The sequence below is a fragment of the Scyliorhinus canicula genome, chromosome 2 (assembly GCF_902713615.1).
Source record: "Scyliorhinus canicula chromosome 2, sScyCan1.1, whole genome shotgun sequence".
NCBI lineage: Eukaryota > Metazoa > Chordata > Chondrichthyes > Carcharhiniformes > Scyliorhinidae > Scyliorhinus > Scyliorhinus canicula.
The window spans coordinates 41,653,061-41,676,895 of record NC_052147.1 but is presented as its reverse complement, the minus strand read 5'-3'; the positions used below and the strand labels follow the sequence as shown (position 1 = coordinate 41,676,895).

The window sequence follows — 23,835 nt, the reverse complement described above, 5'->3', positions numbered from 1 at the left end:
CAGCTCTCTTCTCTCTCTGCAGATACTGGCAGACCTGCTGAGATTGTCCAACAGTTTCTCTTTTTTCCTTCAAAGTTGTTTATTTCAACCAGAGCGGCAGAATATGACATTGTTGCAATTTTAAGACACGGCATAGAGATAATAGTAGAACTGTACATTAATGCTGCCTTCAACTCGGTAGTTAAAGTCAGTGACACACGATGGAGATCAGAAAGCAGTTGATGAGGATAGGTAGGCCAGAGTCAACCCCCAACCATCACCCGCAGACTTTCAAACTGACCGAGAGACTCAGCTCCATCCCCAATGGGCAGTCGCCTTCAGTCGGGGGTAACCTGGCCGGCACAGGCCTCGGTGCACCGACTGAGAGGCTCCCCGTAGTTTTGCCCCCTACCTCGCCTATCGCCAGGACCCCCGCTCCGGGCCGCTTGTTTACAAACTCCACACAGGCCGGAGGTCCCGCGCTGCAGAACTCCGCTCAGTCTTCACAGCCGGATGCTGTTGGTATCACGTGATCGTGGAGCGCTGGGTCACATGATCACTGGACAAATCCCCGCGCGGTTGCACTTCCGCGTGCCAGGGAAAGCAGCTCGGGCTGGGTTCCTGATTGTCCTGCCAAGGAAGAGCAGACACACCCGGGAGTTTGTCCGGAAGGTGCAAATTGATCCTGCCTGCAGGCTGAGAAAAAAAGTTTTGGGGGGGGGGGGTGAGGAATTTTTTTTGGGGGGGTGGGGTGTGAGGAATTTTTTTTAGGGGGGTGGGGTGTGAGGAATTTTTTTTTGGGGGGGTGAGGAATTTTTTTGGGGGGGTGAGGAATTTTTTTTGGGGGGGTGAAGAAATGTTTTTGGGGGTGGGTGAGGATTTTTTTGGGGGGGGGTGAGGATTTTTTTTGGGGGGGGGTGAGGATTTTTTTGGGGGGGGTGAGGATTTTTTTGGGGGGGGGGGGGTGAGGATTTTTTTGGGGGGGGGGGGGTGAGGATTTTTTTGGGGGGGGGGGGTGAGGAATTTACTGACATCAGGTAGACTCCAAAGCCAGTAGTTGAGGAGCAAGCAGCTCGTCCAGACTGCTAAAGAAGGACAGCACACTGTACTGTACCACTCGCTAGTATCCTTGTCACAACACATATTCTTGTCAGCTGTCGCAAGATACTCAAGATTTTTTAAAGTCTAAATAAAAGAAAATTACTGCGGATGCTGGAATCTGAAACGAGAGAGAAAATGCTGGAAAATCTCAGCAGGTCTGGCAGCATCTGTAGGGAGAGAAAAGAGCTAACGTTTCGAATTCGATGACTTTGTCAAAGCTCACAGACAGAATGGGAAATATATATACTGTGGAGTGAGAATGAAAGATGAATCATAGCCACAGAAACCCAGGGAAACAGGGTGCTAATGGCCACAGAAACCAAGGGGAAAGAGTGCAGTCTCCAGATAGAACAAAAGATGTGAAAGGCCAAACAGCAGAGAAACTAACATAGAACAGCACAGAACAGGCGCTTCGGCCCTTGATCTGCCAAGCTTTGTCCGAAACCAAGATCAAGCTATCCCACTCCCTGTCATTCTGGTGTGCTCCATGTGCCTATCCAATAACCACTTGAAAGTTCCTAAAGTGTCCGACTCCACTATCACAGCAGGCAGTCCATTCCACACCCTAACCACTCTCTGAGTAAAGAACTTACCTTGGACCCTCCTATATCTCCCACCCCGAACCTTATACTTATGCCCCCTTGTAACAGCTACATCCACCCGAGGAAATAGCCTCTGAACGTTCACTCGATCTATCCCCCTCATCATCTTATAAACCTCTATTAAGTCGCCTCTCATCCTCCTCCGCTCCAAAGAGAAAAGCCCTAGCTCCCTCAACCTTTCCTCATAAGACCTACCCTCCAAACCAGGCAGCATCCTGGTAAATCTCCTTTGCACCCTTTCCAATGCTTCCACATCCCTCCTCCAGTGATGTGACCAGGACTGCACACAATACTCCAAATGTGGTCTCACCAGGGTCCTGTACAGTTGCAGCATAACCCCATGGCTCTTAAACTCAAGCCCCTGTTAATAAACGCTAACATACTATAGGCCTTATTCACGGCTCTATCCACTTGAGTGACAACCTTCAGAGATTTGTGGACATGAACCCCAAGATCTTTCTGTTCCTCCACATTCCTCAGAACCCTGCCATTGACCCTGTAATCTGCAGTCAAATTTGTCCTACCAAAATGAATCACCTCGCACTCATCAGGGTTAAACTCCACTGCCATTTTTCGGCTCAGCTCTGCATCCTATCAATGTCTCTCTGCAGCCTACAACACTCCTCCACCTCATCCACTACTCCACCAATCTTGGTGTCATCAGCAAATTTACTGACCCACCCTTCAGCCCCCTCCTCCAAGTCATTTATAAAAATCACAAATAGCAGAAGACCCAGCACTGATCCCTATGGTACACTGCTGGCAACTGGTCTCCAGTCTGAAAATTTTCCATTCACCACCACCCTCTGTCTTCTATGTGATAGCCAGTTACTTATCCAATTGGCCAAATTTCCCTCTATCCCACACCTTCTTACTTTCTTCATGAGCCGACCATGGGGAACCTTATCAAACGCCTTACTGAAATCCATGTATACGACATCAACTGCTCTACCTTCATCTACACACTTAGTTATCTCCTCAAAGAATTCAATCAAATTTGTGAGGCAAGACTTACCCTTCACGAATCCATGTTGACTATCCCGGATTAAGCTGCATCTTTCAAAATGGTCATTAATCCTATCCCTCAGGACCTTTTCCATTAACTTACCGACCACTAACGTAAAACTAACAGGCCTATAATTACCAGGGACATTCCTATTCTCTTTCTTGAACAGAGGAACAACATTTGCCACTCTCCAGTCCACTGGCACTATCCCCGTGGATAGTGAGGACCCAAAGATCAAAGCCAAAGGCTCTGCAATCTCATCCCTTGCCTCCCAAAGAATCCTAGGATGTATTCCATCTGGCCCAGGGGACTTGTCGATCCCCAGGTTTTTCAAAATTGCTAATACATCTTCCCTCATAACCTCTCCAGCCTACCCGCCTGTATCACACTCTCATCCTCAAAAACATAGCCCCTCTCCTTGGTGAACACTGAAGAAAAGTATTCATTCAGCGCCTCTCCTCTCTTCTGACTCCATGCACAAGTTCCCACTACTGTCCTTGACCGGCCCTAACCTCACCCTGGTCATTCTTTTATTTCTCACATAAGAGTAAAAAGCCTTGGGGTTTTCCTTGATCCGACCCGCCAAGGACTTCTCATTCCCCCTCCTAGCTCTCCTAAGCCCTTTTTTTTAAGCTCATTCCTTGCTGCCTTGTAACCCTCAAGTGACCCAACTGAACCTTGTTTTCTCATCCTTACATACGCTTCCTTTTTCCTCTTGACAGACATTCAACCTCTTTTGTGAACCATGGTTCCCTCACACGGCCCTTTCTTCCCTGACATTTTCTGTTTCCATCTTATGCTCCCGAATTCTTGCCTAATCGCATCATAATTACTCCTCCGCCAATTATAAATCTTGCCCTGCCGTATGGCCCTATCCCTCTCCATTGCAATAGTGAAAGACACCTAATTGTGGTCACTATCTCCAAAGTGCTCTCCCACAAACAAATCTAACACTTGGCCCGGTTCATTACCCAGTACCAAATCCAATGTGGCCCCACCTCTTGTCGGCCTATCCACATATTGTGTCAGGAAACCCTCCTGCACACACTACAGAAACTGCCCATCCGAACTGTTCGACCTATAGAGGTTCCAATCAATATTTGAAAAGTTAAAGTCACCCATGACAACTACCCTGAGACCTCCACACCTATCCATAATCTGCTTTGCAATTTCTTCCTCCACATCTCTATTACTATTTGGGGGCCTACAGAAAACTCCTAACAACGTGACCGCTCCTTTCCTATTTCTAGCTTCAGCCATATTACCTCAGTAGGCATTGGGTCACTGTCCGTGTGGAGTTTGCACATTCTCCCCGTGTCTGCGTGGGTTTCGCCCCCACAACCCAAAAAAAAATGTGCAGGGTAGGTGGATTGGCCACGCTAAATTGCCCCTTAATTGGAAAAAATAATTGGGTAATCTAAATTTATAAAAAAAAAAAAAAAAATTACCTCAGTAGGCAGATCCCCCTCAAACTGTCTTTCTGAAGCCGTTAAACTATCCTTGATTAACAATGCTACTCCTCCGCCTCTTTTACCACCTTCTCTACTCTGACTGAAACATCTATACCCCAGAACTTCCAACAACCATTCCTGTCCCTGTTCTAACCATGTCTCTGTAATGGCCACAACATTGTAGTCCCAAGTAAATCCACGCTCCAAGTTCACTTATCTTATTCCGGATGCTCCTTGCATTAAAGTAGACACACTTCAACCCACCTTCCTGTCTGCCGGTGCACTCCTGCGACCTTGATACCCTCCTCAGTATCTCACTACTCTCAACACTGGCTTCTGGACTTCAGCTCGTTTTCCCATACCCCTGACAAATTCGTTTAAAGCCCCCCCCAAAGAGCCGTAGCAAATTTTCCTCCCAGGATATTGGTGCCCCTCTGGTTCAGGTGCAAACCATCCTGTTTGTACAGGTCCCACCTTCCCCAGAATGTGTTCCAATTATCCACGTAACTGAAACCCTCCCTCCTACACCATCCCTGCAGCCATGTGTTTATCTGCACTCTCTCCCTGTTCCTCAACTCGCTAGCATATGGCACCAGCAACAAATCAGAGATGACATGGTTTTTCCTGGCTCTCAGCTTCCACTCTAGCTCCCTAAATTTCTGTTTTAACATCAGAGGATGAACTGCAGATGTGGGGGGAGGGGAAGGGGAAAGCAAAGAGGAGAAAAGTTAAGGAAACATGGAAAAGCTTGGGGGGGATTAAATATATATTAAGAAAGAAATGGTAAAAGATAGTTAAAATAAAATGGGATGAAAACAAATGGGTCGAGGTGGGGTAGAGCTCATCATCTAAAATTGTTGAATTCGATGTTGAGACCGGAAGGCTGTAGCATGCCTAACCGGAAGATGAGATGTTGTTCCTCCAGTTTGCGTTGAGCTTCACTGGAACATTGCAGCAGGCCAAGAACAGACATGTGGGCATGGAAGCAGGGTCTTTTGTTAAAATGGCAAGCAACGGGAAGGTCAGGGTCCCGAATGCGCACAGACTGTGGTGAATGTGATTCACACCGGATTGTAATCTGTATATAAATGTGTCTGTATTGTAAGTGCAGTTGCACTACCTGTCCTCCAGGGGGAGTAGCTCTGGGAATGCTCGAGTTGTATGGGGCTTCTCCCTTGGCTCTGCCCAGGACTCCTCCCCCGGAAGCTCCTGTATAAAAGCTCAGTGCCACATGGTCAGCCGGCCAGTTCACCGAAAGTTCAATGGCTAACCGGCTGGCTCTGTTGTGAGTATATTAAAACCGCTATTCTAATGCTACAAGCACGTGTCCGTAGAATTGTTGGTTCCAACAATTTAATATACTCAGGAAACAGTCGAAGAAATCATGGAAGCAGCCCTCAAGCCCGGACGCCTAGAACTCGACCCAGAGGATGCAGAGGCTAAGGAAATTTTTTCCCACTGGCTGAGATGTTTTAAAGCCTACCTGGCAGAAGCCAGCACCGCCGGAACAATGGAGGAACAAAAACTCAGCCTACTGCACGCGAGGGTAAGCCACAGAATCGCCACACAGCTAAATCCGGCCGGTTCTTACACCGCAGCGCTGGCAATATTGGACAAAATGTACGTTAGGCCCATTATCGACGTTTATGCACGCCACGTGTTTATGACCCGCCGTCAGCGGCCTACAGAAACGTTAACCGAGTTTGTAAGGGAATTGAACAATCTTTCCAATGACTGTAATTATCAAGCCGTTACCGCGGCTGAACATAGGGAGCTTGCTGTGTGGGACGTTTTCGTGGCGGGCCTTTTGTCTAACTATGTGTGCCAAAGACTGCTAGAAAAGGGGGCCCAGGACTTAGACACTACTGTGGAGTCTGCTACCACTATGGAAGTTTCCTTCCGCAGCCTCATCTCGTTTCCCGCGGACCCCGCGACCTCATCGTGGACCCCGACCAACAGTTCCCCCCCAAGCCTGTGCCGCACGGCCCCCCAGCTACCGCGCTGCCAAAGCCAGTTACTCTGCTGCCCCAGCCAGCTACTCGGCTGCTCCAGCCTGCCATTTCTGTGGCCAAAGCCAGCACCCACGGCAGCACTGCCCGGCCCGTAACGCGACCTGCAGCAGCTGCGGGCGAAAAGGACACTATGCCAGAGTGTGTCTGGCGAAGAAAGCCCCAGCCTCTAACCCTCCCACGGCTCAAAGCACCCGTTCCCTGAATTCACAGGCCTGCAGGCCCCGAAATGCTGCAGCCTGTATGCCGACTCTGCCCCCACCCGACATGTGCGACTCATGGGGGCAGCCATCTTGGCAATCCTCCTCCATGCGGCCGGCCATGTGCGACTCATGGGGGCGGCCATCTTGGGATCCATCCCCTTCAAACTCTGAAACTCACCTCGACGACTACGAACTCAGAGGGCAGTCATCATGGGGCCACTCCAGCTCAGCTGATCGAGCCGCCGACTACCCGTAACTCAGCGCAGTCACCCTGGATCAATCCCGCCCCAAGCAGCTACGAAGTTCGATGACGGAGGTCCAGATCAACGGGTACAGAATGCCATGTCTCTTTGACTCCGGGAGCACCGAGAGCTTTATACATCCAGAGCTGGTAAGACGCTGTTCGCTTTCTATTTTTCCGGTGAGCCAAACTATCGCCCTGGCTTCGGGCTCCCACTCAGTCCAAATCCATGGACGCACCGTTGCTACGCTCACAATTCGAGGCGCTAGTTATTCTAAATTTAAACTTTATGTCCTGCCCGACCTCTGCGCGCCACTCTTATTAGGCCTGGATTTCCAGTGCAACCTCAAGAGCCTCACCCTCAGCTTCGGCGGGCCCCTGCCCCCACTCACTATCTGCAGCCTAACCACGCTGCGCATCTCCCCCCCTCTGCTCTTCGCCAATCTCACTCCAGATTGCAAGCCAGTAGCTACTCGCAGCAGGCGATACATCCTACAGGATAGGGTCTTGATCCGATCGGAGGTCCGACGGCTGCTCAGTGAGGGGATCATAGAGGCCAGTAATAGTCCCTGAAGAGCTCAGGTGGTGGTCGTCAAGACCGGGGAAAAAGTTTGCATGGTCGTCGACTATAGCCAGACCATAAATCGCTTTACGCTCCTAGACGCGTATCCCCTCCCCAGAATTGCAGACATGGTCAATCAGATCGCCCAATATCGGCTATTTTCCACAGTGGATCAGAAGTCTGCATACCACCAGCTCCCAATCCACCCGGAGGACCGCCACTACACGGCATTCGAGGCCGATGGCCGCCTCTTCCATTTCCTCCGGGTCCCTTTCGGCGTCACTAACGGGGTTTCGGTGTTCCAACGAGCAATGGACCGAATGGTAGACCAGTACGGGCTGCGGGCCACGTTTCCGTATCTGGACAATGTTACCATCTGCAGCTATGACCAGCAGGACCACGACGCCAACCTCCAATGTTTTCTCCAAACGGCACAGAAATTAAATCTCACTTATAACAAGGAGAAATGCGTTTTCCGCACAAACAGACTGGGCATCCTCGGCTACGTCATGGAGAACGGAGTCCTGGGCCCAGACCCGGACCGCATGCTTCTTAGAACTCCCCCTCTTAGAACTTCTTAGAACTCCCCCTCCCTCATTGCCCCAAGGCCCTCAAACGGTGCTTGGGGTTCTTCTCATACTACGCCCAGTGGGTCCCTCAATATGCGGACAAAGCCCGCCCACTCTTTAAGGCCACACGATTTCCCCTGTCAGCTGAGGCGCGCCAGGCCTTCAGCTGCATCAAGGAGGACATCGCCAAAGCAACCATGCGGGCGGTGGATGAATCCACTCCCTTTCAGGTTGAGAGCGACGCCTCAGAGGTAGCTCTAGCAGCCACTTTAAATCAGGCAGGGAGGCCCGTTGCATTTTTCTCCCGTACCGTATCCGCTTCAGAACTCCGACACTCCTCAGTCGAGAAGGAAGCACAAGCCATCGTGGAGGCTGTTCGTCACTGGAGGCACTACCTCGCAGGTAGGAGGTTCACCCTCATCACCGACCAACGATCGGTTGCCTTTATGTTTGACAACTCGCAAAAGAGCAAAATAAAAAATGATAAAATCCTTCGGTGGAGGATCGAACTCTCCACCTATAGTTACGATATTAAATATCGACCGGGGAAGCTCAACGAGCCCTCGGATGCCCTATCCCGCGGGACATGCGCCAGCGCGCAGATCAGCCGTCTGAAAGCCATCCACGTTGATCTCTGCCATCCAGGGGTCACCCGGCTCGCCCACTACATCAGAGCCTGAAACCTGCCTTTCTCCAACGAGGAGGTAAAAGCGGTCACCAGGGACTGCCCGATCTGTGCAGAGTGCAAACCGCACTTCTATAGACCAAACAGGGCCCACCTGGTCAAGGCTTCTAGGCCCTTTGAACGCCTTGCGATCGATTTCAAAGGGCCACTCCCCTCCACTAACAAGAACATTTATTTCCTCAACATCATCGACGAGTTCTCCCGATTCCCTTTTGCCATTCCATGCCCTGATATGACCTCCCACACAGTCATTAGGGCCCTGCATAGTGTCTTCACCCTGTTCGGTTTCCCCAGCTACGTGCACAGAGACCAGGGGTCGTCCTTTATGAGCGACGAGCTGCGTCAGTACCTGCTCGACAAGGGCATCGCCTCGAGCAGGACTACCAGCTACAACCCCAGGGGGAACGGACAGGTGGAGAGGGAGAACGCGACTGTCTGGAAGACCGTCCTACTGACCCTCCGGTCTAGAAAACTCCAAGTCTCCCAATGGCAAGAAGTCCTCCCAGACGCGCTCCACGCAATCAGATCCCTCCTCTGTACAGCTACAAATCAAACCCCTCACGAGCGACTCTTCATTTTTTCTAGTGGCACTACCACGGGAGTCTCACTTCCGGCGTGACTGAGGACACCAGGCCCGGTCCTCCTGAGGAAGCACGTCAGGGGGCACAAAACTGACCCCCTTGTTGAAAAGGTGCACCTCCTCCATTCCAACCCCCAGTACGCATTCGTGGAGTTCCCGGACAGTCGCTAGGACACAGTATCCCTTCGGGACCTGGCACCCGCTGGATCCAGCCCCCCCTACCCCCGCTGAGGAACCCCTTACCCCGTTCCCTATGCTGCCGCCCCCTCGCGCTCCCGATTCCGCAAGCATCAGGGGGCGCATGCGTTCCGGGTCAGGGCCTATCACTCCGTTACGCACTACGTAGGATGGCTAGACGGTTGGTGCTAAACACGCATTTGTCCTTGTTGTCGGTCAGGTTCAGGAATTTTGCGGTTCGGAGGAATTTGCGGAGGTTGGTGACGTGGTCCCGTTGATCATGGCCGCAGATGGTGACATTATCGTGATACGGGAAGGTGGCCCGTAAACCGTATTGGTCGACCATGCGGTCCATTTCCCTTTGGAAGACCGAGACCCCGTTTGTGACACCGAAGGGAACCCTTAAAAAGTGGTAGAGCCGCCTGACCGCCTCGAACGCAGTGTACTTGTGGTCACTCAAGCGGATGGGGAGCTAATGGTAGGCGGACCTGAGGTCCACCGTAGAGAAGATCTTGTACTGCGCGATCCTGTTGACCAGGTCGGATATACGGGGGAGAGGGTACGCGTCCAGCTGCGTAAACCTGTTGTTGGTCTGTGATGGCCCATCAATTGGACACGAGACGAAGATGATATCCAAACAAAAGGCTTTAATGCACAAGATATGTGCCCAGCAGCAGACGTACAGAAGAATGGGCGACTGCCAGGAAGCACGGGTTCTTATATCCCGCCTTGCGGGCGGAGCTACCTACCTCTCAGCCAATCGGCTGAGAGGCACATGACTTACCCGGGCCATGGGCAGCGAGTCCTTTGCACCAATAGCAGCTCACTTCTAAGGTACCATAATACCCCTAGTCATACGACTACATTCACCCCTTGTTGAAAAAGAAGCGGGGGGGGGGGGGGGGGGGGGGGACGTTGGCATGAGGGCGGGGTGGTGTCCCGTGAGTACATGAGACTGATAGTATGACTAGAGATGTTTAGGTCGTACCCACTGACCTGTAAACTTATGTGCAAAAGGAAAAACAACCACTATGTACAGTGTGCACAATTGGGGGGGGTGGGGGGGGGGGGGGGGGGGGGGGGGGGGGGGGGGTGGAGGGAAAAATGGGTGAACAGGTAAAGAACAAAATAAAATCACAAGAGTCCATCCGCATGCAGAAGTCCACCAGTAGGTCACATCGATTCAATCAGTCGAGTGGGCGCCTTCGATGTCCTGTTTGACCTGCGCAGCGGTGCCGGCGACGTTGGAGCAGTGGTCGTCCCTGACTCCGGGAGCGACGATCTTGTTTCTGTGTCCGTACCCCTGGTCGGAGCTAGCGGGGCCCAGGCCGGGGGAGGGGGTCCCTGTCCGCTGAGCTGTGGGTGCGTCGGTGCTGGGGGCAGTAGGGGTCGGGGGGGGGAGGAGGGGGAGGGGCTGGTGTTGGGGGGTGTGGCCGAGATCCGGCGTGTGTCAGGTCCCGGAGGGAGACCGTGTCCTGTCGGCCGTCGGGATACACCACATACGCGTATTGCGGGCTTGCGTGGAGTAGCTGGACTCTTTCAACCAATGGGTCCGACTTGTGCACCCGCACGTATTTCTGGAGCAGAATGGGCCCGGGGGTAGCCAGCCAGGTCGGGAGCGGGGTCCCTGAGAAAGACTTCCTGGGAAAAACAAGAAGACGTTTGTGAGGCGTTTGGTTAGTGGCGGTACAGAGAAGTGACCGGTTTGAGTGGAGGGCGTCTGGGAGGACCTCTTGCCAGTGGGAGACTGGGAGATTTCTGGACCGTAGGGCCAGCAGGACGGTCTTCCAGACCGTACCGTTCTCCCTCTCGACCTGTCCGTTACCCCAGGGGTTGTAACTGGTTGTCCTGCTAGAGGCGATGCCCCTGCTGAGCAGGAATTGACACAGCTCGTCACTCATAAAGGACGACCCCCGATCGCTATGAATGTATGCGGGGTAACCGAACAGGGAGAAGATGGTGTGCAGGGCTTTGATAATGGTGGTTGTGGTCATGTCGGGGCAGGGGATGGCGAAAGGGAAACGGGAGTACTCGGCAATCACGTTGAGGAAGTACGTGTTGCGGTTGTTGGAGGAGAGGGGACCTTTGAAGTCCATGCTGAGACGTTCAAAGGGGTGGGAAGCCTTTATCAGATGCACTCGTTCAGGGCGGTAGAAGTGCGACTTGCACTCCGCGCAGATGTGGCAGTCCCTGGTCACTGTCGTGACCTCCTCGATGGAGTAGGGCAGGTTGCGGGTCTTTATGAAATGGAAAAAGCGGGTGACCCCCGGGTGGCAGAGGTCCGCGTGGAGGGTTCGGAGGCAGTCCACTTGTGCGTTGCCACAGGTGCCGCGGGACAGGGCATCGGGAGGCTCGTTTAGCTTCCCAGGACGATACAAGATGTCGTAGTTGTACGTGGACAACTCGATCCTCCACCGCAAGATCTTATCGTTCTTTATCTTACCCCTCTGTGCATTATCAAACATGAAAGCCACTGACCGTTGGTCTGTGAGGAGGGTAAACCTCCTGCCGGCCAGATAGTGCCTCCAATGTCGCACAGCTTCAACTATGGCCTGTGCTTCCTTCTCGACCAAGGAATGGCGGATTTCGGAAGCGTGGAGGGTACGGGAGAAGAAGGCCACGGGTCTGCCCGCTTGATTGAGGGTGGCCGCCAGAGCAACTCAGATTCGTTGCTCTCGACTTGAAAGGGGAGGGACTCGTCGATAGCCGCATCGTGGCCTTTGCAATGTCTGCTTTGATGCGGCTAAAGGCCTGGCGGGCCTCTATCGACAGGGGAAACGTGGCTGACTGGATGAGTGGGCGGGCTTTGTCGGCGTAATTGGGAACCCACTGGGCGTAATATGAAAAGAAGCCCAAACAGCGCTTGAGGGCTTTGAGCGTGTGGGGGAGGGGGAGCTCCATCAGGGGGCGCATGCGTTCGGGGTCGGGGCCTATCACTCCGTTACGCACTACGTAGCCGAGGATGGCTGGACGGTCGGTGCTAAACACGCACTTATCCTTATTGTAGGTCAGGTTAAGGAGTTTTGCAGTACGGAGGAATTTGCGGAGGTTGGTCCTGCTGGTCGTGGCCGCAGATGGTGACATTGTCGAGATACGGGAAAGTTGCCCGTAAACCGTGTTGGTCGACCATTCGGTCCATCTCCCTTTGGAAGACCGAGACCCCGTTTGTGACACCGAAGGGAACCCTTAAAAAGTGGTAGAGTCGCCCATCCGCTTCGAACGCAGTGTACTTTCGGTCACTCGCGTGGATGGGGAGCTGATGGTAGGCGGACTTAAGGACCACCGTGGAAAAAACCTTGTACTGCACGATCCAGTTGACCAGGTCGGAGATACGTGGGAGAGGATACGCGTCCAGCTGCGTAAACCTGTTGATGGTCTGACTGTAGTCTATGACCATCCGATTTTTCTCCCTGGTCTTAACCACCAGCACTTGTGCTCGCCAGCGGCTGTTGCTAGCCGCGATAACCCCCTCCTTCAGAAGCCTTTGGACTTCGGACCTGATAACGGTCCAGTCCTGGGCACTGTACCGTCTGCTCCTGGTGGTGACAGGTTTGCAATCCGTGGTGAGGTTTGCAAACAAGGATGGGAGATCGACCTTGAGGGACGCGAGGCTGCAGACAGTAAGGGGGGGCATAGGGCCGCCAAATTTGAACGTTAAACTCTGGAGGTTGCACTGGAAATCTAACCCCAGGAGTGCTGCCGCGCAGAGGTGGGGAAGGACGAAGAGCTTATAGTTTTTAAACTTCCTCCCCTGGATGGTGAGGTCTGCTATGCAGCACCCTGTGATCTGGACCGAGTGCGAACCGGAGGCCAGAGCGATTCTTTGTTTAACCGGGTAAACGGGAAGTGCGCAGCGTCTTACCGTGGCGGGGTGGACAAAACTTTCCGTGCTCCCGGAGTCCAGCAGGCAGCTCGTCTCGTGGCCGTTGAGAAGGATCTTCGTGGTCGCCGTGGACAGCGTGCGGGGCCGTGACTGAGGCGAGTCGTGGCAGGAACTCCGAGTCGTCATCCGGCAGCGAGTGGTCACTTGCGGGGTCCTCGGTGCCGATCCAAGATGGCGGCGCCCGTCGGCCGCACGTGGTGGGGGGTGGGGGCAGCGAGGTCCGCGGGGCGCGTGAGGAGCGCGGGGGGGGGGACCCGTGGTCACTGCTCGGTACTGCAGCGACCGCCTTTGACTGGCAAACGGCTGCAAAATGGCCCTTTTTGCCGCAGCTTTTACAGGTTGCGGTGCGGGTGGGGCAGCGTGGGCGGGGGTGCTTGGCCTGGCCGCAAAAGTAGCAGCAGGGCCCCGTGGGTTTATTAGGGCACCCTGCGGCGCAGGCCTGAGGGGGTTCCGCGTCAGCGGAGGTGAGGGGGGTCACGTTCCATGCTGCACATGGGGCTGCCGCGCGGTCAGGAGCGTACGCGCGGGTGTTGCGATTAGTGACATCTAGAGAGGAGGCAAGGGCCCGTGCCTCGGTCAGGCTTAAAGTTTCTTTCTCCAAGAGTCTCTGGCGGATCTGGGAAGATTGAATACCCGCAACGAAAGCGTCTCTAATTAAAAGTGCGGTGTGCTCGGCCGCAGAAACTTGTGGGCAGGCGCAGTTTCTCACCAGAACAAGGAGGGTCTGGTAGAATTCGTCTAGGGACTCACCAGGGAATTGCTGTCTCGTGGCCAGTAAGTGCCGAGCGTAGACCTGGTTCACCGGACGGATGAAATGTCCCTTAAGCAAGTCCATGGCTGCGTCATAGTCTGTTGTGTCCTCTATGAGCGTATACACGGCGATGCCAAAGCACGAGTGGAGGATATGCAGTTTTTGTTCCCTCGTCGGGCGGTTTTCGGCTGTGCTCAAGTAACTATTGAAACATGCCAGCCAGTGTTTAAATGCAGCTGTTGCATTTGTTGCGTGTGGGCTGAGTGGAAGGCACTCTGGCTTGATACAAGCTCCATCCTTTAAAACTTGTGCATTAAATTGATGCACCATCAATTGGACACGAGACGAAGATGAGATCCAAACGATAGGCTTTAATGCACAAGATGTGTGCCCGGCAGCAGACGTACAGAAGTATGGCCGACTGCCAGGAAGCACGGGTTCTTATACCCCGCCTTGTAGGCTGTATATCCCAGCCAATCGGCAGCGAGTCCTCTGCACCACTGGCAGCTCACTTCGAAGGTACCGTAATACCCCTAGTCATACTACCACAGTCTGACTGTAGTCTATGACCATTCTATTCTTCTCCCCGGTCTTTACCACCAGTACTTGTGCTCACCAGGGGCTGTTGCTAGCCTCGATGACCCCTTCCTTCAGAAGCCGCTAGACCTCGGACCTGATGAAGGTCCGGTCCTGGGCACAGTACCGTCGACTCCTGGTGGCGACAGGTTTGCAATCCGGGGTGAGGTTTGCAAACAAGGACAGGGGGTCGACTTTGAGGGTCACGTGACTGCAGTCAGTGAGGGGGGGGGGGGGGGCATAGGGCCGCCGAATTTGAATGTTAAGCTCTGGAGGTTACACTGGAAGTCTAACCCCAGGAGTGCTGCCGCGCAGAGGTGAGGGAGGACTAATAGCTTGTAGTTTTTAAACTCCCTACCCTGGACCGTGAGGTCCGCTATGCAGCACCCCGTGATCTGTACTTAGTGAGAGCCGGAGGCCAGGGCGATTTTTTGCTTAACCAGGTAGACAGGGAGAGCGCAGCGTCTTACCGTGGCGGGGTGGACAAAACTCTCTGTGCTCCCCGAGTCCATCAGGCAGTTTGTCTCGTGACCGTTGAGCAGAATCTTTGTGGTCGCAGTGGAGAGGGTATGGGGCCGAGACTGATCCAGCGTGACTGAAGCGAGTCGTGGCAGATATTCGGAGTTGTCATCAGGCAGGGAGTAGTCACCCGCAGGGTCCTCGGTGCTGACCCAAGATGGCGGCGCCCATAGGCCGCACATGGTGGGGGGGTGGACAAAATGGTGGTGCCCTTTCCCCGCACGTGGATACGGGGTCCAAAATGAAGGCGCCCTGGGGGTTGCACATGGCGTCGGGGCGTAAAATGGCGGCGCCCGGGGATCACACGTGGCGTTGGGGGATCGGTGCAGTGAGGTCCGCGGGCCGCACGGTGCCCCTGCAGAGATTGAAGGGGGAGTCCCGCTGTCGCTGCCTGGGACCGCAGCGACCGCCTTTGCTTGGCAAACGGCCACAAAGTGGCCCTACTTCCCGCAGCTCTTACAGGTTGCGGAACGGGCCAAGCAGCGCTGACGGGGTTGCTTCTCCTGGCCACAGAAATAGCAGCGGGGCCCCGCGGGTTTTTCGGGGTGCCCTGCGGCGCAGGCCTGGGGGGGGGGGGGGGGGGTCCGGGTCCATGGGGGAGAGAGAGACCGAGTTCCACGCTGCCCAGGGGGCCGCCACGCGGTCGGGGGCGTAGGAGCGAGCCTTATGGTTCGCGACGTCTAGGGAGGAGGCGAGGGCCCATGCCGCCGTGAGGCTTAAAGTTTCTCTCTCCAACAGTTTTTGGCGGATCTGCGAGGACTGCATACCTGCGACAAAGGCGTCTCGAATCAGGAGCAGACACCTGTGGACAGCTGCAGTTCCTCCCCTGCACGAGGAGGGCACGATAAAAATCGTCCAGTGACTCACCAGATATCTGCTGCCTCGTGGCTGGTAAGTCCCGAGCGTAGACTTGGTTCACCGGCCGTATGAAATGTCCTTTGAGCAAGTCCATAGCCGCGTCGTAGTCTGCCGTGTCCTCTATGAGCGTGTATACGGCGGTGCCGACGCACGAGTGGAGGATGTGCAGTTTCTGCTCCCTCGTCGGGACATTTTCAGCTGTGCTCAGTGTGGTGAATGTGATTCACACTATATATAGTTGCCAATATCACTCCATGTATATATGTTCGTTATCTACCCATTGTAAGTGCAGTTGCACTATCCGACCACCGGGGGAGTCGCTCTGGGAGTACGCGAGAGTTTGTGTTGGGCTCCTCCCTTGGCTCCGCCCAGGACTTCTCCCCCTGGGACCGATGTATAAAGATCAGTGCCTTAGAGCCAGCCTGCCATTTCAGCTGAAGTTCAAACGGCGAATAGGCTGGCTCTATTGTAAGTGTATTAAAGCCTTTGTTCAGATCCAACTACACGTGTGCGCTGAATTGATGGTTCCATCAATTTAATACACTGCCGAAGCTGCCAAAGTAAAGCATGGAATCCGCTCTAAAACCAGGACGTCTAGAACTCGATCCGCAGGATGCAGAGGCGAAAGAAACCTTCTGCCACTGGCTGAAATGTTTTAAGGCCTACCTGGCCGAAATCAGCACCGCTGAAACTACGGAGGAACAAAAGCTCAGCCTACTGCATGCGAGGGTAAGCCACAGAATTTCTACACAATTAAATCCAGCCGGTTCCTACACCGCTGCGCTGGCGATTTTGGACAAAATGTATATTAGGCCCATGAATGAGGTCTTTGCCCGCCATATGCTCACAACTCGCCAACAACGGGCTACTGAAACTTTAGCTGAATTTGCACGCGAGTTGAACAATCTCTCAAGTGACTGCAACTACCAGGCCGTAACCACGGCCGAACATAGGGAGCTTGCTGTGCGGGATGTTTTTGTAGCGGGCCTTTGATCTAGCTATGTACGCCGGAGACTATTAGAAATTTGGGCCCAGGGCTTAGAGACTACCGTAGAGGCTGCTATCACGATGGAAGTTTCCTTCCGCAGCCTCAACTCGTTTCCTGCAGACCCCGCGAACCCCGTATGGGCCCCCGACCTGAGGACCCCCCAAGCCTGTGCCGCAAGGCCCCCCCAGCTATCGCGCTGCCACAGCCGGTCCTACTGTCCCAGTCAACTACTCAAACTATCCAGCTGCTCCAGCTAATTACTCAGCTCCCCCAGCCAGCTACTCAGCTCGCCAAACCAGTTATTCAACTGCTCCAGCCTGCCACTTCTGTGGACAAAGCCAGCACCCGCGGCAGCACTGCTCAGCCCGATCCGCGACCTGCAGCAGCTGCGGGAAGAAAGGCCACTATGCTAAAGTGTGCCTCGGCAGAAGGGCCCCAGCCCTCAACACCCCAACAGTCCAAAAACATCGCCCCCAGCACCAGCAGGCCCGCGGGGCCCGAAACGCTGCAGCCTACGCTCAGGCTCCGCCCCCTCCCGCCACGTGCGATCCATGGGGGCCGCCATCTTGGCAAACCTCCACCATGCGGCTGGCCACGTGCGATTCATGGGGGCCACCATCTTGGACGCATCTTCATCACCACCCTCCACGTGCGATCCACGGGCCCTAGCAGCATCCCCAGACTCAAACAGCTCATCGGAGGAGTACGACCTCCCCGGGCAGTCACCACATGGCCCGCAACTCAGCGCAGTGTTCCTGCATCAAGCTCGCCAGAACGCAGCGGCATCTACTCGACAGGATGCCCGATCGGAAGAATTCGACTCCCCCGCGCACCCATCACGCGGCCCGCAACTCAACACGGTCACCCTCGACCAATTTCGCCCCAAGCATCTGAGAAAATCGATGACGGAGGTCCAGATCAACGGGTACAACACGTCGTGCCTCTTCGACTCCGGGAGCACAGAGAGCTTCATACACCCAGAGCTGGTAAGACGCTGTTCCCTCCCTATTTATCCTGTCAACCAAACTATCACCCTCGCTTTGGGCTCCCATTCCATCCAAATCCAAGGCCGCACTACAGCAACGCTAACGATTCGAGACGCTAGCTATTCCAAATTGAAACTGTATGTCTTTCCCGACCTCTGCGCGCCACTCCTCTCAGGCTTGGATTTCCAATGTAATCTCAAGAGTCTCACCCTCAGCTTCGGCAGGCCCCTGCCCCCACTCACTATTTGCATCCCCCCCCCCCCCCCCCCCTCCTCTCTTCGCCAACCTCACCCCGGATTGCAAACCGGTAGCCACCCGCAGCAGGCGGTACAGCCTGCAGGATAGGGTATTTATCAGAACGGAGGTCCGAAGGCTGCTCAGTGAGGGGATCATAGAGGCCAGTAACAGTCCCTGGAGAGCTCAGGTGGTGGTCGTCAAGACCGGGGGAAAATTCCGCATGGTCGTCGATTATAGCCAGACCATCAATCGCTTTACGCTCCTAGACGCGTATCCCCTCCCCAGAATCGCAGACGTGACCAGATCGCCCAATATCGGGTATTTTCCATAGTGGATCTGAAGTCTGCATACCACCAGCTCCCAATCCGCCCGGAGGACCGCCACTACACGGCGTTCGAGGCCGATGGCCGCCTCTTCCATTTCCTCCGGGTTCCCTTCGGCGTCACTAACGGGGTTTCGGTGTTCCAACGAGCAATGGACCGAATGGTAGACCAGTACGGGGTGCGGGCCACGTCTCCGTATCTGGATAATGTTACCATCTGCGGCCATGACCAGCAGGACCACGACGCCAACCTCCACCGTTTTCTCCAGACGGCCCAAAAATTAAACCTTACATATAACAAGGAGAAATGCGTGTTCCGCACAAACAGACTAGCCATCCTCGGCTACATCGTGGAGAACTGAGTCCTGGGCCCAGACCCTCCCCCATGGCCCCAAGGTCCTCAAACGGTGCTTGGGGCTCTTTTCGTACCACGCCCAGTGGGTCTCCCAATATGCGGACAAAGCCCGCCCACTCTTCAAGGCCACACTATTTCCCCTGTCTGCTGAAGCGCGCCAAGCCTTCAGCTGCATCAGGGACGACATCGCCACAACAGCCATGCGGGCGGTGGATGAATCCACTCCCTTTCAGGTTGAGAGCGACGCCTCAGAGGTAGCTCTAGCAGCCACTTTAAACCAAGCAGGGCGGCCCGTTGCATTTTTCTCCCGTACCCTATCCGCTTCAGAACTCCGACAATCCTCAGTCAAGAAGGAAGCACAAGCCATCGTGGAGGCTGTCCGACACTGGAGGCACTACCTCGCAGGTAGGAGGCTCACCCTCATTACCGAACAACAGTCGGTCACCTTCATGTTCGACAACTCGCAAAGGGGCAAAATTAAAAATGACAAAATTCTTCGGTGGAGGATTGAACTCTCCGCCTACAATTACGATATCAAATATCGACCGGGGAAGCTCAACGAGCCCTCGGATGCCCTATCCCGCGGGACATGCGCCAGCGTGCAAATCAGCCGCCTAAAAGCCATCCACGATGACCTCTGGCACCCAGGGGTCACCCGGCTCACCCATTACATCAGAGCCCGAAACCTGCCTTTCTCCAACGAGGAGGTAAAAGCGGTCACCAGGGACTGCCCGATCTGTGCGGAGTGCAAACCTCGCTTCTTTAGACCAGACAGGGCCCACCTGGTAAAGGCTTCTAGGCCCTTTGAACGCCTTGCGATTGATTTCAAAGGGCCACTCCCCTCCACTAACAAAAACATTTACTTCCTTAACATTATTGACGAGTTCTCCCGATTCCCCTTCGACATCCCATGCCCCGATATGACCTCCCACACAGTCATTAGGGCCCTGCATAGTTTCTTCACCCTGTTCGGTTTCCCCAGCTACGTGCACAGCGACCGGGGTGCGTCCTTTATGAGTGACGAGCTGCGTCAGTACCTGCTCGACAAGGGCATCGCCTCGAGCAGGACTACCAGTTACAACCCCAGGGGGAACGGACAGGTGGAGAGGGAGAACGCGACGGTCTGGAAGACCGTCCTACTGACCCTCAGGTCCAGGAAGCTCCAAGTTTCCCAATGGCAGGAAGTCCTCCCTGATGCGCTCCACGCAATTAGATCCCTCCTGTGTACAGCTACCAACCAAACCCCCCACGAGCGGCTCTTCATTTTTTCCAGGGGCACTACCACAGGGGTCTCACTTCCGGCGTCGCTGAGGACGCCAGGCCCGGTTCTCCTAGGGAAGCACGTCAGGGCACACAAAACCGACCCCATTGTTGAAAAGGTGCGCCTGCTTCATTCCAACCCACAGTACGCATTTGTTGAGTTCCTGGACAGTCGTCAGGACACAGTATCCCCCCGGGACCTGGCACCCGCTGGATCCAGCCCTCCATCTACCCCCACCGAGGAACTCCTTTCCCCGTTCCCTATGCGGCCGCCCCCTTGCACCTCCGATTCTGCGAGCTCACCCCACCAGTCCCGAGCGCCAGCACCAGCCCGCCCCCCACGCCCCCAGTCTCCATTCGACCAGGAGGTGTATGAGGCTCGGACTAGACTCGCCCGGAGCCGGCAACCGTACCCCAGACATCGACGCCCGCCCAGCCACCGCAAGAGGCTGCAACCCCGGTGCTCCGCAGATCAAAACGAACAATTCGTCCACCAGACAGACTGACTCTTTGAGCCATCACCCCCGCCGGACTTGATTTTTTTAACAGGGGTGAATGTGTTGAATGTGATTCACACTATATATGGTTGCCAATATCACTCCATGCATATATGTTCGTTATCTACCCATTGTAAGTGCAGTTGCACTATCTGACCACCAGGGGGAGTCACCTGGGAGTACGCAAGAGTTTGTACTGGGCTCCTCCCTTGACTCCGCCCAGGACTCCTCCCCCTGGGACCGATGTATAAAGATCAGTGCCTTAGAGCCAGCCTGCCATTTCACCTGAAGTTCAACGACGAATAGGCTGGCTCTATTGTAAGTGTATTAAAGCCTCTGTTCAGATCCAACTACACGTGTTCGCTGAATTGATGGTTCCATCACTCAGGTAACTGTTGAAGCAAGCCAGCCAATGCTTAAATGCGGTTGTTGCATTCGCTGCGTGAGGGCTGAGTCGAAGACACTCCGGCTTGATGCGGAGCTCCATCCTTTAAAATCTTGCTAATTAAATTGATGCACAATCAATGGACACGAAACGTAGGTGAAGTCCGAAACGAAAGGCTTTAATTCGCAAGAATTGAACCCAGCAACAGATGTACAGGAAATGGCCTGGCTGCAGGGGAACACGGTTTCTTATACCCAGCCTCATAGGCGGAGCTACCTTCCTCTTAGCGAATAGGGATAAGAAGCACACGCTACTTGGGCCAATGGGCAGCGAGCCCTCTGCACCAATGACAGCTCACACTCCCAGGTACCGTAATATACCTAGTCATACTACCACAATGTGTTTGGTGGTAGCATCACGTTGGAGTTGGTGAAAATGGCGGAGGATTATGCTTTGCAAACGGAGGTTGGTGAGATGAAATGTGAGAACGAGGGGGACTTTATCTTTGCTCTGGGAGGGAGGGGGGGGGGGGGAGGGTAGTGGCGCAGGAGATGGACCGCAGATTGTTCAGGGCCCTGTTAACAACTGTAGTTGGGAAATTACAGTTGAGGAAGAAGGAACACATTTTCGAAGCACCATTTTGGAAAGTGGCATCATCAGAACAAATGCGACGGAGGCGAAGGAGTTGAGAGAAAGGGATGGAGTCCTTACAGGGTGTAGGGTGCGAAGAGCTGTAGTCCAGATAGCTGTGGGAGTCAGTGGGCTTGTGGATAATCTATTTCCGGAAATGGAGACAGAAAGATCAAGGAAGGGAAGGGAAGTGTCTGAGATGACCAGGGAAAGTGATGGAGGGGTGGAAACTGGAAGCGAAGTTGATAAATTTTTCCAGGTCTGGATGAGAGCATGACGCGGCACCAGATTGTCATCAATGTATCGGTAAAGGAGTTGTGGGAGGGGGCGCGGATCGGCCTGGAACAAGGAATGTTCCACATACCCCATATAAAGGCAAGCGTAGCTAGGACCCATGCTACACCTTTAATTTGGAGAAAGTGGGATGAGTTAAAGGAGAAGTTGTTGAGTGATAGAACGAGTTCAGCCAGGCGAAGGAGAGTGGTGGTGGATGGGAATTGTCCGGGCCTCTTTTCGAGAAAGAAGTGAAGAGTTCTCAGGCCATCCTGGTGTGGGATGGAGGTGTAGAGAGATTGCACATGAATAGTGAATAGAATGCGGTCAGGGCCCGCGAACTGGATGCTGTCAATATGACGCAGTGCATCAGAGGAATCCCAGATACAGGTGGGGAGGGAATAGACCAGAGGAGTAAGGATGGAGTCAAGATAAGAGGAAAAATGTTTGGTGGGGCAGGCACATGCTGATACAATGGGCCTGCCTTTTTGTGGATTTTGGGAAGTAGGTAAAAGCGGGCTGTCTGGGGTTGGGAGACTGAGGTTGGAAGCTGTAGGGGGAAGCCATCCGGAGGATATGAGGTCGCTAACAGTGTTGGAGATAATGGCTTGATGTTCAGTGGTCTGGTCATGGTCCATTTTAAAGTCGATTGCACACCACGGCTTCATGCAACTCTGCATCTCAGATCCCCAGTGGTGATGGAGGGCTCTCCCATATAGAGCTTAAAATTACTTGAGCACGGAATGCGACAGTCTGTGTCTAAGCCAGCAAGTGTATCTTAGTGTGACAGATATAAAATGTAGCACAACTACAAAGATTTAAAATGGGATCTCTAAACTGACTATTCCAACAATATTCCACCTTAAATGACAACACATTCAAAACTCCACTGCTCATATATTATCCTATAGCAGTTTCCACTCCCTTATTACCTTTGCCGTCCACCGTCATATTATAGCTCAGGTTTAAAAAATCAATTCAAAGTTTTGATTTGATTTATTTTTGTCACATATATTAGTATGCAGTAAAAAATATTGTTTCTTACATGCTATACAGACAACACATGCCGTACATAGGAAGGAAGGAGAGAGAGCTACAGAATGTAATGTTGCAGTCATAGCTGGGGTGTAGAGAAAATATCAACTTAATACAAGGTAGGTCCATTCAAAGGTCTGATGGCAGTAAGGAAGAAAGTGATCTTGCGTCGGTTGGTACGTGACCTCAAACTTTTGTATCTTTTTCCTGACGGAAGGTGGAAGAGAGTATGTCCGGGATGTGTTGGGTCCTTAATTATGTTGGCTGCCTTTCCAAAGCAGCTGGAATTGTAGACAGTCAATAGATGGGAGGCTGGTTTGCATGATGGATTGGGCTACATGCATGACTTTTTGTAGTTTCCTGCGGTCATGAGCAGAGCAGGATCCATACCAAGCTGTGATACAACCGGAAAGAATGCTTTCTATGGTGCATCTGCAAACGTTGGTGAAAGTCTTAACTGACATGCCAAATTTCCTTAGTCTTCTGAGAAAGTAGAGTCGTTGGTGGGCTTTCTTAACTATAGTGTCGGCATGGAGGGACCAGGACAGGTTGTTGGTGATCTGGACACCTAAAAACTTGAAGCTCTCGACCCTTTCTACTTCATTCCCATTGATGTAGACAGGAGCATGTTCTCCACTACACTTCCTTAAGTTGATGACAATCTCCTTCGTTTTGTTGACATTGAGATTTTATTGTCGTCGCACCAGTTCACCAGATTCTCTATTTCATTCCTGTACTCAGTCTCGTTATTGTTTGAGATCGACCCACTACGGTGCTGTCATTAGCAAATTTGAAAATCGAATTGGAGGGGAATTTGGCCAGTCATAGGTGTATAGAGTATAGTAGGGGGCTGAGGACACAGCCTTGTGGGACACAAGCAGAAGCACAAAGGGACTTGGGAGTCCTTGTTCATGATTCTCTTAAGGTTCATTCGGCAGTTAAGAAGGCAAATGCAAAAGGCTGCCGTGGAAGGAAGAGGAGAGCGGGCTGCAGCGGATGGAAGCGTGGGAGGCCAGCAGGTAGAGGAGGAAAGAGAGAGAGAGAGACGGAGGCAAGGAGGAAACTGACCTGAAGGGTAAGATGGCGGACCCACCTTCCTTCCTCCAGGACAAAGA

General features: G+C 53.5%; 1 protein-coding gene across 2 annotated transcripts in view; it reads right to left on the bottom strand.

Moving 5' to 3' along the window:
* Positions 1-553, bottom strand: part of klhdc2 (kelch domain containing 2) — a 38,064-nt gene extending 37,511 nt beyond the window's left edge. Inside the window, exon 1 of one of the 2 annotated variants that reach the window (XM_038776489.1) lies at positions 392-553. The gene's annotated coding sequence lies outside the window, so the exon portion shown is untranslated. Of the gene's footprint in view, positions 1-280 lie in introns of both variants that reach the window. The other variant, XM_038776498.1, reaches the window with a different exon arrangement.
* Between the last annotated feature and the right edge of the window lie 23,282 nt (positions 554-23,835).